This window comes from Misgurnus anguillicaudatus, chromosome 12 (genome assembly GCF_027580225.2).
Source record: "Misgurnus anguillicaudatus chromosome 12, ASM2758022v2, whole genome shotgun sequence".
NCBI classification, from domain to species: domain Eukaryota; kingdom Metazoa; phylum Chordata; class Actinopteri; order Cypriniformes; family Cobitidae; genus Misgurnus; species Misgurnus anguillicaudatus.
Window position 1 is genome coordinate 19779311 of NC_073348.2, and position 13654 is coordinate 19792964.

Consider the following 13654-nt stretch of genomic DNA (forward strand, 5'->3'; position numbering starts at 1 on the left):
AGTAATTTACTGTAGTTTATTACTAGTGCAGCATAACTGCACCTCATATCACAGTAAAATACCTTTCACCGATGTTAAAGCTAAATACTGCCAATTTTACAGTTATTTACCCAGAAATCTACAGCAAGGGTTAACAGTGCACCAGCAACCGCTTGTTTTAGCTATAGCGTCAGCTAACCATGTGCTCCTGCTCCTTCCTTTTATACAAAGTTCCATGTCATGTGACCCCTCTGTTACAACCTCTAGGGGAAAGTTGCAACAAATAAATAGGAGTTAAGGCTCCCCCAGCCGTCAGACCAAAATACAAGAAAAATATGGGCTGAATTTTGTGTCAATTTTATTCAATCAAACATACAGTATTTGAGAGCAAAACTATTAAATTGTTGTAAAAAAAATTAATTGGCATTTAAAAAATGTTATCTTAAAATTATTTTAGTTACAAAATACAGGAATTGTTAAAGGAACACGCTCACATTTGGGGAGTTTGGCTTGTTCACCATATCCCCCAGAGTTAGATAAGTCCATACATACCTTTCTCATCTCCGTGCGTGCTGTGACTCTGTCGGACGCAGCCCCGCTAGCTTAGCACAAAGACTGGAAGTGGGTGGCTCTAGCTGGCACGCTGCTCACAATAAGTGACAAAATAATGCGAACTTTTTCCTATTTATGTGTTGTGATTTGTATAGTCAAACCGTGTACAAATAACAAGGTGATATGAGACACAGAGATCTTTTAACAGTATACATACTGAGAACTATATTCTCTGAAGACGAAGCACTGCCGCATGGGCGGAGTGATTTGCACAATTCTGACCGAACTCTCTGCTCCTCACCAGGGGCTTCTCGTGTGCTGCGAGCAGATCACTCCGCCCATGCGGCAGTGCTTCGTCTTCAGAGAATATAGTTCTCAGTATGTATACTGTTAAAAGATCTCTGTGTCTCATATCACCTTGTTATTTGTACACGGTTTGACTATACAAATCACAACACATAAATAGGAAAATGATCGCGTTATTTTGTCACTTATTGGGAGCAGTATGCTAGCTAAAGCCACCCACTTCCAGTCTTTGTGCTAAGCTAAGCTAGCGGGGGCTGCGTCAGACAGAGTTACAGCACGCACGGAGATGAGAGAGGTATGTATGGACTTATCTAACTCTGGGGGATACGGTGAATAAGCTAAATTCCCAAAATGTGGGCGTGTTCCTTTAACAAAATTTTTTGCAATATTACTTTTTTTTGAGTAGTTTCATCGCGTGTCCCTACATTTTGCTCTCTGCTACGCTGTTTTTGTTTGCGGATCAAAAATCTTTGCTTTTGAGTCAAAAGGTTTTGGATGCAAGTTACAAGCGTCTCAGTTGGCGGGATCAACCTAGTTGAATGAAAGACCCGTTTCTATTGGCCACTACAGTCACCATTTGGCCACGCCCACCACGGAAGTCTGCCTGTAGAACGAGGAGAGCGATGCTGTGCTATGGAGAGCGGAATATTGTTTGTAAGGTATGAAAGATCATTTAATGTCATAAACTCTGTGGAATGTGTATAAAAATAAATAGCTTGTGTGTAACTATCCATATGTTTTAATCTCTCCTATCTAAATATGCAACGTTAGTTATTAGCATTAGCTTCCGGAGGCTATTGCGTCCAGAGTTTGCTTTATACAGCTAATTCTTACACAGATATTAATAGCACGCTTTTATTAGTAAGTTAATCACTTACTGCATACGGACATAAAAAAATATTAATATTACATATTATGTAATTGCACGACTATATTTTCCCCAAGTTATTTTTACATTGGAAGTTCTTAGTGTTGATACTGCTTAAATATTACTCAATATGTGAAGAATTAATCCTGTAATGGCACTTATGTAAATGTTTATGTATTCAAACAATATCCAGTTGAAGAAATTTAAATGTATGTTTGTTCACATAGCAGATGCCTTTATTCAAATCCATTTACAAATGAAAAAAGCAGTTAAGGGCGGTTTCCTGCAGGGAATAGCTTAAACCAGGATTAGGCCTTAGTTTAATCATGAAATATAACAAGGTTTAACAAACATGCCTAACTAAAAACATTACTTGGGTGCATTTTGAGGCAAAACAAAGGGCACTGATGTATTTTAAGATATGTCAGCGCAAGTTGTTTTCAGTTTTGACAGCTCTTACAATTATTTTAGTCTAGGACTAGTCTAATCCCTGTCCGGGAAACCGCCCCAAAATGTTTTCAAAGGCCCATGTAATGTTTAGTAAGACACTTAATATACAACACTTGTTTTGTATCTCAGTAATTTGTATTTATTTCTCAGATGATTCTTCACTAGAGGTTACATTGAAGTCAGGCAATGACAGGAAGGATGGCTGGGGATTCCAAGATCTGATAAATGAAGTTACATGAAGATACTTGGACTACTCATGGGACCAGAGAGCTGTAAGCAGAATAATTTGGAGTACAGTTTTCAAATGAAAGGACGTTGGTCACCTCAGCAAATAATTATTAGACAGAAATCTTTGTTTTGAAACCCATATCTCACATCACAAAAGCAGCCTTCTTCCAGCAGAACATATTAACCGTCTCTGATGTGAAGAACCTTGTTCATGCATTTATGACATCTAGATTAGATTACTGGGTGGTTGTCCTGCATCCTTAATTAATAGGCTACAATTAGTGCAAAATCCCAGCTGCTAGAGTTCTTACAAGGTCACGCAAGTTCATATAACCCCAAATTTAGCATCTCTACAATAGTTACCAGTTAAATTCTGTATCGATTACAAAATATTGCTACTCACTTATAAAGTCCCAAATGGTTTAGCTCCTACTTCTAGTATGCTACAAACAATCATGCTCCTTAATATCTCAAAACTCCAGACTTTTAGTAGTTCCTAGGATAGCAAAATCTACCAAAGCAGGGCAAGTTTTTTTCCACCTATGGAAACTGTGGAACAGCCTTACTGAGACTGTTCAGACACTCCCTCCCAGTTTAAATCTAGCCTAAAGACACCTCTTCAGTGTGCATAAACATAATTTCATCCTGTAACTTTGCATTAAGTTTATAAATAACTTTTTTTTAAATTATCCTTAACCTAAAAAACTCTAAACAGCAGCTATGGTAATTGTCTCTATTTGCTTTTTTTAAACTTCAGATTACACCAACTCCAGTCTGGATCCTGTCTCTATCAGATGACCCTACACATAAGGAAAGTTGACATCGGCCCTCACGAGGACTTCAAAACTGTTCAAAGCGCTATACAAATAAATGTGAACAAAATTGAATTGTTTGAAGTCAACAGCAGAGATGAGGATGCCACACAATGCATCCTCTCCACAACAGATCTTGCATTACAAAGTGATATTGACATCTTTCTTGGCCTCTCTGATTACAATCCTCCCAATCATTCCTGCAACACAAGAAGCACAAATTACTTTTATGTCACAAATCACAGTTTGTCATTAAAGTCTGATCATCGTATCAAAATTTCTTAAATACTGGATTTTATTAATTAATTTTGTTTAGTTACCAATATATTTATTTACATTTACACATTTTTTCATATTCATTCATTTTATCCTAAACTTTTTTGCTTGTTGTTTCATTACTGCAGATTATTTATGTTGGGTGACGCATTGTCTTCATAAGTAGATATAGGTATATCAGTGATTTTTGATAATTTCATAAGACAACGTAGCATTGTGTAATACTTTATATGTTGTTTAAAATATGGGTAACACTTTACAATAAGGTTCATTAGTTAACATTAGTTAACTACATTAATTAATGTGAACTAATAATCAACTGCACTTAGTCATCTTTGTTAATGTTAATTTCAACAATAACTAATACTTTTATTAAAATTTTGTTAATGTTAGTTAATGCACTGTGAACTAACATGGACAAGCAAATACAGCTTTATTTATATTAACTAAACGTTAACAAAGATTAATAAATACTGTAACAAATGTATTGCTCATGGTTTGTTCATGTTAGTTAATACATTAACTAATATTAACTAATGAACCTTATTGTAAAGTGTTACCAAAATATGTTACAAGACGAGTCAGACAGACCATTGACAGTGCAGCTAAGATTATTCAATAAACCATTTTTATTTTATTCTTTATCATTTTGTCCCCTGCCTGATGCTCTCATCTCTGTCTACCTTGTGGTTGAGTAAAAGCATTAACTCACCACAGAGTTGTCTATCTTTAAGCAATGGACAAAGTCATTTTCCTGACTAAGAGAGGTCTAGTGAAACTAAGAACTAGTGAACTGGACTTGCTCCTTGTATCGGTTTAATCTAACATGTTTGGCATAAGTTAGTCATATTTGGATCTATCAATGTCATTAAATACCCACCTGATCTTACTCTATTATATGTCATAACTGCTATGCTAGAATTAATTGTATAAAATAATTGTATAATTTATCATTTCTGTTCAAAAAAAAAGAAATACTAATTTAGTAGTCAATTACGCAAAAATATTCAGCCTGCAACAGCAAACTTGCACGATTGCGTCACATCATGAGTACATTTTATGTCCGTATGCAGTAAGTGAAACTTACTAATAAAAGCGTGGTATTAATATCTGTGTAAGACTTAACGTTAGCTGGATAAAGCAAACTCTGGACGCAATAGCCTCCGAAAGCTAATGCTACTAACTAACGTTGCATATTTAGATAAGAGAGATTAAAACATATGGATAGTTACACACAAGCTATTCATTTTTATACACATTCCACAGAGTTTATGACATTAAATGATCTTTCGTACCTTACAAACAATGCCGCTCTCCATAGCAGAGCATCGCTCTCCTCGGTGGCAGACTTCCGTGGTGGGCGTGGCCAAATGGTGACAGTAGTGGCCAATAGAAACGGGTCTTTCATTCAACTAGGTTGATCCCGCCCACTGAGACGCGTGTAACTTGCATCCAAAACTTTTTGACTCAAAAGCAAAGATTTTTGATCCGCAAACAAAAACAGCGTAGCAGAGAGCAAAATGTAGGGACACGCGAGGAAATTACTCAAAGAAAAATTCACATTGCAAAAAGTTTGGTTAACAATTACTGTATTTTGTAACTAAAATAATTTTATGATAACATTTTTTAAATGCGAATTAATTTTTTTTTACAACAATTTAATAGTTTTGCTCTCAAATACTGTATGTTTGATTAAATAATTTAGACACAAAATTCAGCCCATATATTACTTTAATTTAACATGAGTAGTTATTACCTTACGCCCCCATAACTTTAACTGTTTTAATATCTTATGAGAACTTGATTGATGATAATGCTGCTTTCTCATGTGTCTCGTTGTAAATTCTTCATCGCTAAATCAATGGGGTGCGCAATAATAAGTAGCTCGCTGCCCCCTCTGCTGGTGAAAATAATCATTACATGATTGCTCCGGTCTGGTACTACAAACGCTATGTTGATCGGGTTTTCAGTGTATTTGCTGGTTGTTTTGGACACTCTGTAAAACAGGGACATTTCCGGGGACAGCTTCAGTCGGGGACAGAACACCAAAAAACGGGACTGTCCCCGGAAAACGGGGACGTCTGGTCACCTTACATTAGACCCATGCGTTTCCTGGCAGTGACATCACGTGCAATTGACTCATAATGGCGAGTGTCGGAAAACAACTTTTTAACAGAATGTCGTTATACAATTAAATTTTTTATATTTCTTATGTTTATGTTCATGTTTTTGCCTTGAGCATTGACCACTGTGACGATGGGGTAAGGGGTGGGGTTTCAGTAGTTTTTTTTTTTTTTAATAATCGTACGTCTTTGGACGATTAACTTTGTACGAATTCATACGAATTAGCCAATTTGTAAAATATGTACAAATTCTTGTGAGATCAGGCTGGATGTACCTATGTAACGATATGTGTACGATAGACGAGGAGGACGACAGGTAGCAATTAACATAGAACTTAAATCCACAGATGAACAAGATGACAAGCAAATATACACTTAACATTAAAGAGACCGAATAAGACAATGGAAAGTATATATGGAGTCCAGATAGTAGTGAACATGTGATTGTCAGGACCCGTCTGAGTCTTGTCTTAAATTATATCTAGTCCTTGTGACAGGGTCCTGGCAGTACCATGTTTTATGTGGGAAACGCGTGGTTTTAGTATTGTATTCTGACCACGCATTTCCCGGGTCTCGTCACTTTTTATCCACTCCCTACTTGTCATTGATTTCAGCTGTGTCCCTCATTAGTTCTCCCTATTTATTGTCCTTGTGTTTGCTGTTCTGTGCTCGTGCGTCTTTTTGTATTCCTCGTCGTGGTCCTGGTTTGCATCTGTGAGTATGTTAGAATATCAAGTCTAGTCTGTTATATGTAGTTTTAAGTTTATTGTTGGTTTATGTTTAGTTTAGTGTTCTACTCATCCTGTCTTGTTTTGCCCCCTCGTGGGTTTTGTTTTCCCTGGTTTCTTGTACAATAAATCATTCATTTTGTGTCACGTCCGCACTTGGGTTCATTTCTTAGTTAATTCCTTACAGTTACCAGCTAAACTGTTACCAGTAAAGTTTGTTCTTATGATCAAACTCAAGAAACTCTCAGTACAGATTATTTGTTTAAATGTATTTTACACTCGGAACCCAGTTGACCAATAACAGTTGAGTAGGTCATCTGACCAATCAGAGTACACCAGACATTTTCCTGTGTTTTTTTCTTCTGTGGCCTCTGTGTTCTCTTTTATGTGGCTGTTGATTGAGCCCAACTGCCTGCAGCTGAAGCTCCCTGTCAGAGGGGAAACTGCACACCTGTGTTAGAGGAGCTATCCTTGGTCCTGAACACCTATGGGTGGCACTGATGGTACTCTCCATGGTGCTGAAGGTGACATGCTTTCTCATGGCCACCACAATGTATGTGTATTGTTTTGTTCCTTGTTGGTTGGGAATTACTCCCTCTTTAATTCTGCCTCTTTTTAATTGATTCGTTACAGTGATGCAATACAAACATACATTGTTCTGCTACAAGCATTCCAAATACAATCAAATGTGATCCAGTATTCATCTGTCACACATTTATTTTTTGTGTTATTTAAGGTTTGATGATTCAAATGCTGTTAGAATCTGCTAGAAACCTCTGTACAGACACACTGACTGTCACATATTGATGAGCTTCTCACATTGAGATACTATGTAGTGTAAGTTCCGGTTTGATGTGCAGTGAATAGTTTGAAACAGAAGAGCAAAACAATAAATCAAACCTAATATAACATACAGTATTAATACAGTTATAATGTTTGACTTTGATTTACATTTATAAGAAGTTTATAGTGTTGCACAACAGTACAATGGTGTTGTTGTCAAGGCTACAAATGGGGTTGGATAAAAATAGCTGTTCAGAAAATGTGTGCAGTCTGTAGTGTGTACAGCATAACTGTCAACTTTGTGCCTATTTTGGCATGTTTTTTCACCAATATATATTTTAAGATTGAATTTGACTATATTAAGTGTTATTGTGTTTTGCTTGTGAGTTGGTTCAGTTCACTGCCAAAGCAATCGGTTCAATGTGTTTTGTCTTTTTTTTGTCGGTTCAAAGTCGTCCTTTCATTCGAAAAGCTATCATTTTGTCTTCAGACGGCAGCTGAAACTCCCGAAACCCATGTATATTTAAATTATTATGAGGAACTGCACAAACAGTTTTGTAAAAATAACACTGAAATCTTTTTTTGTAATATCACGTGATGATGAGCTTTACACATTTACCCCCGACATTTCAGAGCTCAAACTTTTTTAGAGCAGATGCTTACTTAAATAAACCTTTACTGGAATAAACTACAGCACAGTCTTATCATTGACTGTAAGAGATCAGAGATGTCTGAGATTATTTATGATGATGTGATCAGAACTGAGACTCTGGAAATGGACAGAGGAGAGAGGGTGGAGATGATGGTGGTCATCTATGAAAGTTTAAATAGTACTGTAAGAAATAATGAAGTGATGATAAACACAGAGAGACAGCAAGCGCTTCAACATACAGGTACTCACATTCATTTATTAGTTGATTTATTGAAGTAAGAAAGAAAAGACAAATGTAATCTGATGTGTGTGATTTTCAGGAAGAGTCTCAGTGAAGAACAGAAGACACAGATCAGTTCAAGTGTGTTTGTGTTTACTGTCTGTTCTTCTGTTCACTGCTGTAATAGTCATCTGTGTCTATTTCAACAATAAGAGAAACCAACTACTAACACACAACTATAACTTAACTAAAGAAAATGAGAGATTACTTTCAGAACTGACTGAAGAAAGAGAGAAATTCAGAAAAAAGAGTGATGAACTTCAAGCGGTCATACAAGGTAATCACAAGTTTCTTTAGGAGATTTTGAAATGTTACGTTTTATGCTATAACACCGTGCTTTTAAAAGGTGTTTGTTCTCGTATCTTATATAATTGCCTACTTTTACACAGAATTTCATAAAATCTTCAAATAACATTTTTGAATTCATAAATGTTTTCCAATAAAATAAAACTTGTAGGCAGACTTGTAGGAAGATCGGAGTGTTTAGGTTGCCATTTACGACATGGCCTAAAAATCCACAGACCTGGTTAAATGTGCAATCTTGTGAATCCCCACACCCTTGCTGCATCCGAATAGTATTCATGGATTTGGCCGTTTTACATTCGCCATGTTAATATCACTTGACATACTGTACATCGGCATAACAACAAGTTCGTCTTTAACTGGAATGATGTTAAACAAGTGCAATTTAGCCACAAGGGACAGCTGTTTAATATCTAGGCTACATGTATGAGTAGAGCCGCGTTGCTTTTCCATCGAATGAACACTTTGGGATCGGGTACTTTTTGCTTACTGTTTTGAAACACTAAAAATTCAGACATAGCCTACTACTCATCTTGCCTACTGCTTTTCGCATACTATATAGTATGGAAGTAGGCGGTTTGTGAAGCAGCGCTTATCTTTTTCTCTGTCGAGGAATTTCTGTTGTAGCTCCACCTGTCATGATCCTGCCAGTCTGTCATAGTTATCCATAGTTGTTCATAGTCATGTGGTCAGATTGTGGTAGTACCCAAGTTTTGTGTTGTAGCACATGGCCTTTTGTTTAGGTTGTGTGCTGCAATGTCGTGTCTCTGCCCCCGCCTCCTTGTTTCCTCATTAATTATTCATTATTGGTTAACTCCCCTCACCTGACCTTTCCTCGTAATCTTGTTTAGTTTTCCCAATTTAAGGCCCCAGTGTGTTCTGTCTTGTGTTGAATCGTTTTGTATGTTTGGCTTGTTTTATTGTTAAATAAAGTAGTCATTGTCATAGTCATGTCTAGTTTAGTCAAGTCTTGTAATAGTGTGCGCACGTCCTAGTCTTGTCAGTTGTTTTAATCTGTCATGCCTTTTACCCCCACATGGGCCTTTTGTTTTGTAAATAAACCCCTTTTGAAGTTCATCAAAACCTTTGCATCTCGTTCCTTGGATACCACCCTTCTCTTGTCATTTAGAAACTGTACAGCCCTGTAAACTAAATGATTGTATAACATTGTAGCAAGCAGTAAAATACAGTCAAAATTATAAATAATAAGTCCCCAATGAAACAACAGTTGTTGTTTTAACAGCTTGGCTGTCTAACAACTTTACATGGATTCACTACAACTTCAGTTTTTATTACATTTCATCTGAGATTGGAAACTGGAATAACAGCAGACGAGACTGTGAAGAGAGAGAAGCAAGTCTGATGATTATAAACAACAAAGAAGAACAAGTGAGTGATGAAGAATGAGATTTCATCTGTTTTTCTAAACATTAATTTGTATTTGTATCAGTCTGTAATTTATCACTATCGAATCATAACAGGAGTTTGTGCTGAAGGCTACAGCTGGTTATAATTATTGGATTGGTCTGAGTAAAGAGGCAGGGGTGTGGAAATGGGTTGATGGCACCATGTTGACGTTAGGGTGAGAGATCATTAAATTTATCTAAAGATCAGAGTTTATTTATCTCTGAACAAGTTCTTAAACTTTTGTTATTTCATTGGTGTTTCAGTTTCTGGGTGAATGGACACCCCAGATCATCTTACAATCATAACTGTGCTGCAGCAGATGCATCAGGATGGACTGATTATCAATGTAATTCAATATACAGATGGATCTGTGAGAAGAGAATCTTTAAACACCAGGACAAAAATCTGTTTAATAATTTTGTTACACGATGAAAAACACTTTATCTTTGCAAAGGACACCAGAAAACCGGACCTGCTTCATCTGTTGTTCTTTCATGTGTTAATTTTGTATTTATTTCATGTTATAAAACTTTATGTGTACTAATTAAAGTAATATTTTAAGTTCATCCAACTTTTTACAGTGTATGTGTACCTAAATGGTAGCCTGGTGCAACCAGACTCTCGTACATTCATTCATTTGTACAGAGAGTCTGGCCACGTTCCATTGCAAAGCGTTACTTCCGATAAGGAGGGTCCTCTGTTGAAGTTTAGAACTATTGGATCTGCCCAGAGTCACTCTGAATCTGCCATAACCAATCGCTAACGTTTGGTCGTGACGTATGTCACTCAGTCTGGCGCACAACCTCAACGTCTGCGTTCTTAGCCACTCCCCGCTGATTGGACCTGCAGATTTTTGCCAGAGAAAACGAAACTCTACAGAGCAGTCCCAGACGTTATTCTGAAGCGAAATGAAAATTAAGCGGAAGCACACATAGGAGGGCGGAGCCAGGCTACCTAAATGGTACATATTATGATCTTTTTAAAGGGGAACCATTCCAGTGACAGCTTTTGTACCTTTTTTCTGAGAGTAAACACATATGCGTGTGTTATCCAATCAGCTGTCTGTCTAAGATGATTTTCTGTATGTTTCACTGTATGTTTGTTCATTTCCAATGTGGAAACATATTTAGACCTAAAACTTTTCTCAAATCTTTCTCAAATGTCAGAAAACTATAGATACTAACTATACTAAGATTTTCTGAACATTTTACACATCAACACAAACCTTTACCTGCTTTATGAACCTAAACATAAACATACAGGGCACAATGTTTACATATGTTTACTACAATTTAATATTTTAATATTAGTCACAATGTCCAATAAAAGTATACAGATAAACCATCAAGTAATGAAGCAATATTGTATAATCATATAATATAATACAAATCTTGCTTGTTTCTTTACACCATACCAATATCTATTGTATAATATATCTTCTTTGCATGTATACTGTGTGTGTGTGTGTAGGGTTATTCAAACACTGCGTAATTTTATTCTGCACAAGCTAAAGACTTTAAGTCGCCACTGCACGTGTGGCAATAAAAGTGATTTGATTTTCATACTTTTTTCGTGGCAAAATTGTGGCTGATATTAAAATAAAACATCTGGATTCCAGATCATTTATACATCTTATACATCAGTTATAAATCTGGACAGTTGTGCACGTACAGCTTAGTGGTAGAGCATTGCATTAGCAATCAAAGCCAGGAAACACACATACTGATAAAAATGTATACCTTGTAATGCACTCTTTGGATAAAATGCATAAATGTAAAATGTGTGTTGTTTAATGATGTTTGATCATGTAATGATGTTTTGGTCAAGGCTACAAATGAGGTTTGTTAAAAATAGCTGTTCAGGAAACATGTGCATTTGTTAGTGTGTACACTATGTGGTTTAGTTGTCACTTGTGGCTTGTTTTGACCTCCTCAGGCAAACAGACAAGAGGTCTTGTCAAAGGTTCATGCTGTCTATATTCACAGTTATTCATTCACAGTTATTCAGTGTTACTTTGTATTAATATTCTTCTGTGAGTTTTACCACATAATTCCTATAGCAGCTGTTAGATCAAGGCAAAAACATACAAATATAAAACATAGGATTTTTGTAGTTGATATTTAACACCGCAATAATATAAAGCTTAAAAAACGCAGATAAGATATTTGGCTCATTATAGTTTTAAAGATGTTGTAAAGTTTTAAAACAGGGCCGGAGTGGGGCCATTTTTCAGCCCGGGAGTTTCAGGCCCAAGACCGGCCCACATAGTGTTATTCCAAATTAGCACTTTTTTCAAATTGGATAAATAAAGCAACAGTCCAGCTCTTACTATAGTTTCTATTAATATCATGGTTAAACAAATAAGGTAAAAGTTAAATAATATTTCACTTAAGATGAGAAGTTAACAAGAATATTCCTCTACACTCTAAAAAAGGCTATGTTATTTTTTACCCATTATGGGACAGAACACATGCTGGGTTAAAAATAACCCAATGTTGGATTGTTGTTATGCAACCATGGATTATAATAACCCAACAGTTGGGTTAAAACAACCCAGCATTGGGTCAATTTTAACCCAGCAGCGTGTTCTGTCCAATATTTACCCATTATGCGTCAAAAATAATCCAGCCCTTTTTGGAGTCTATTCCACAAGAAAAGGTTGATAAATTATTAGCATTGCTAATGCTTTGAGGGCTATGATTAATCAGATGCAAATAATAATATAAAATCCCAGTCCTAATAAAAAAAGAAAACAGTTTGACAAAAATATTGAATCCAATATTGGGTAAATATATAGCATAACAACTGATTTATGCTGCTAATTTTTGACTGGGAACACAAAAGGTGTTATATGGTTCTGAACACAACCTGAGGGTTAAATAACTTTAATTCATATTGTTTTCTCTTGGCCTCCTCATTTTCAGCGGCGAACTGGCTTATCTGCTGCTCAGAAGCTGCTTGCATAATATTTGCAAAGTCTATGAATCGCCATGTATAAACAAAAGGTTTATATTTTAACTAAAAAAATGTTGGCTTGTAAATAGTTTGACAACGGTATTAGCCGAATAATTACGTTGCTAATGCTAATCATTACTAGGCTTATTTCTCTTTAAGTTACCTGTTGTTGTCCTCTTGAAAATAAATCTGTAAGTTTGGCACATTTGGCAGCATCATCCTCCAATGAATTTTTTCTTCAACCTGTTTTTTACGCCCTCCTTCTCTCAGACGCGTATTGTTACGGTAGGGCCGGCCCAGCCTACCGGAGAAAAGTTTTCTTGGACGTGCTATGGACCGAACCAACTCTATGGGAGGGGAGGGGGAAACTCCCTCACATGGTACAACCCATGCAGAGGCTGCGCGCTGCAGTGTCAATGCGAAATGTGTGAAGTGTCATTTAAGAGAAGATAGACTCACTAACGTGACAAATGTAAAAAAAAAAAAAAAACTCGACCGGCCCAAAAGTGAAGCGGCCCACCGGGAATTCTCCCGGTTCTCCCGATTACCCACTCCGGGCCTGTTTTAAAACTAATATAAGTTGTTTTGTGACAATGTATTAATCAGTTTATTATATTGTAGTTAGTTTGTTTAAAATTCCTAATCTCACGAAAAACATCATCCTGAATAGATACAGCCGAGAAAACAACAACTGAGAGAATAGTATGGCTACAAGATAATGACCAGCTAAACTATAAAAACAAGTGATGGAAACTATAAAAACTAATTGCAACAGGAAGTAACACAGATTGTAAATATAGAAATAAAGGAACTAAATGCAAATGCAAAAGATTATAAACATTGTGACTAAACTGAATGAGCAAAGAATATCTCGAGGGGTGAGAACCAAAACGGGGTAAGTGACATTTTTGGTGAAATGGAGTTATATATATCAAATGAAAGCTCTAATGAG

At 36.3% G+C, this 13654-nt stretch overlaps 1 long non-coding RNA gene across 1 annotated transcript; it reads right to left on the reverse strand.

The window, feature by feature from the left end:
• Window positions 1–3155: 3155 nt before the first annotated feature.
• On the reverse strand, window positions 3156–5189 carry LOC141369040 (uncharacterized). The gene is made up of 2 exons (XR_012372544.1): window positions 4767–5189; window positions 3156–3395 (listed from the first exon to the last, which is right to left on the reverse strand). It is a non-coding gene; the product is annotated as an uncharacterized lncRNA (long non-coding RNA).
• Window positions 5190–13654: the final 8465 nt, after the last annotated feature.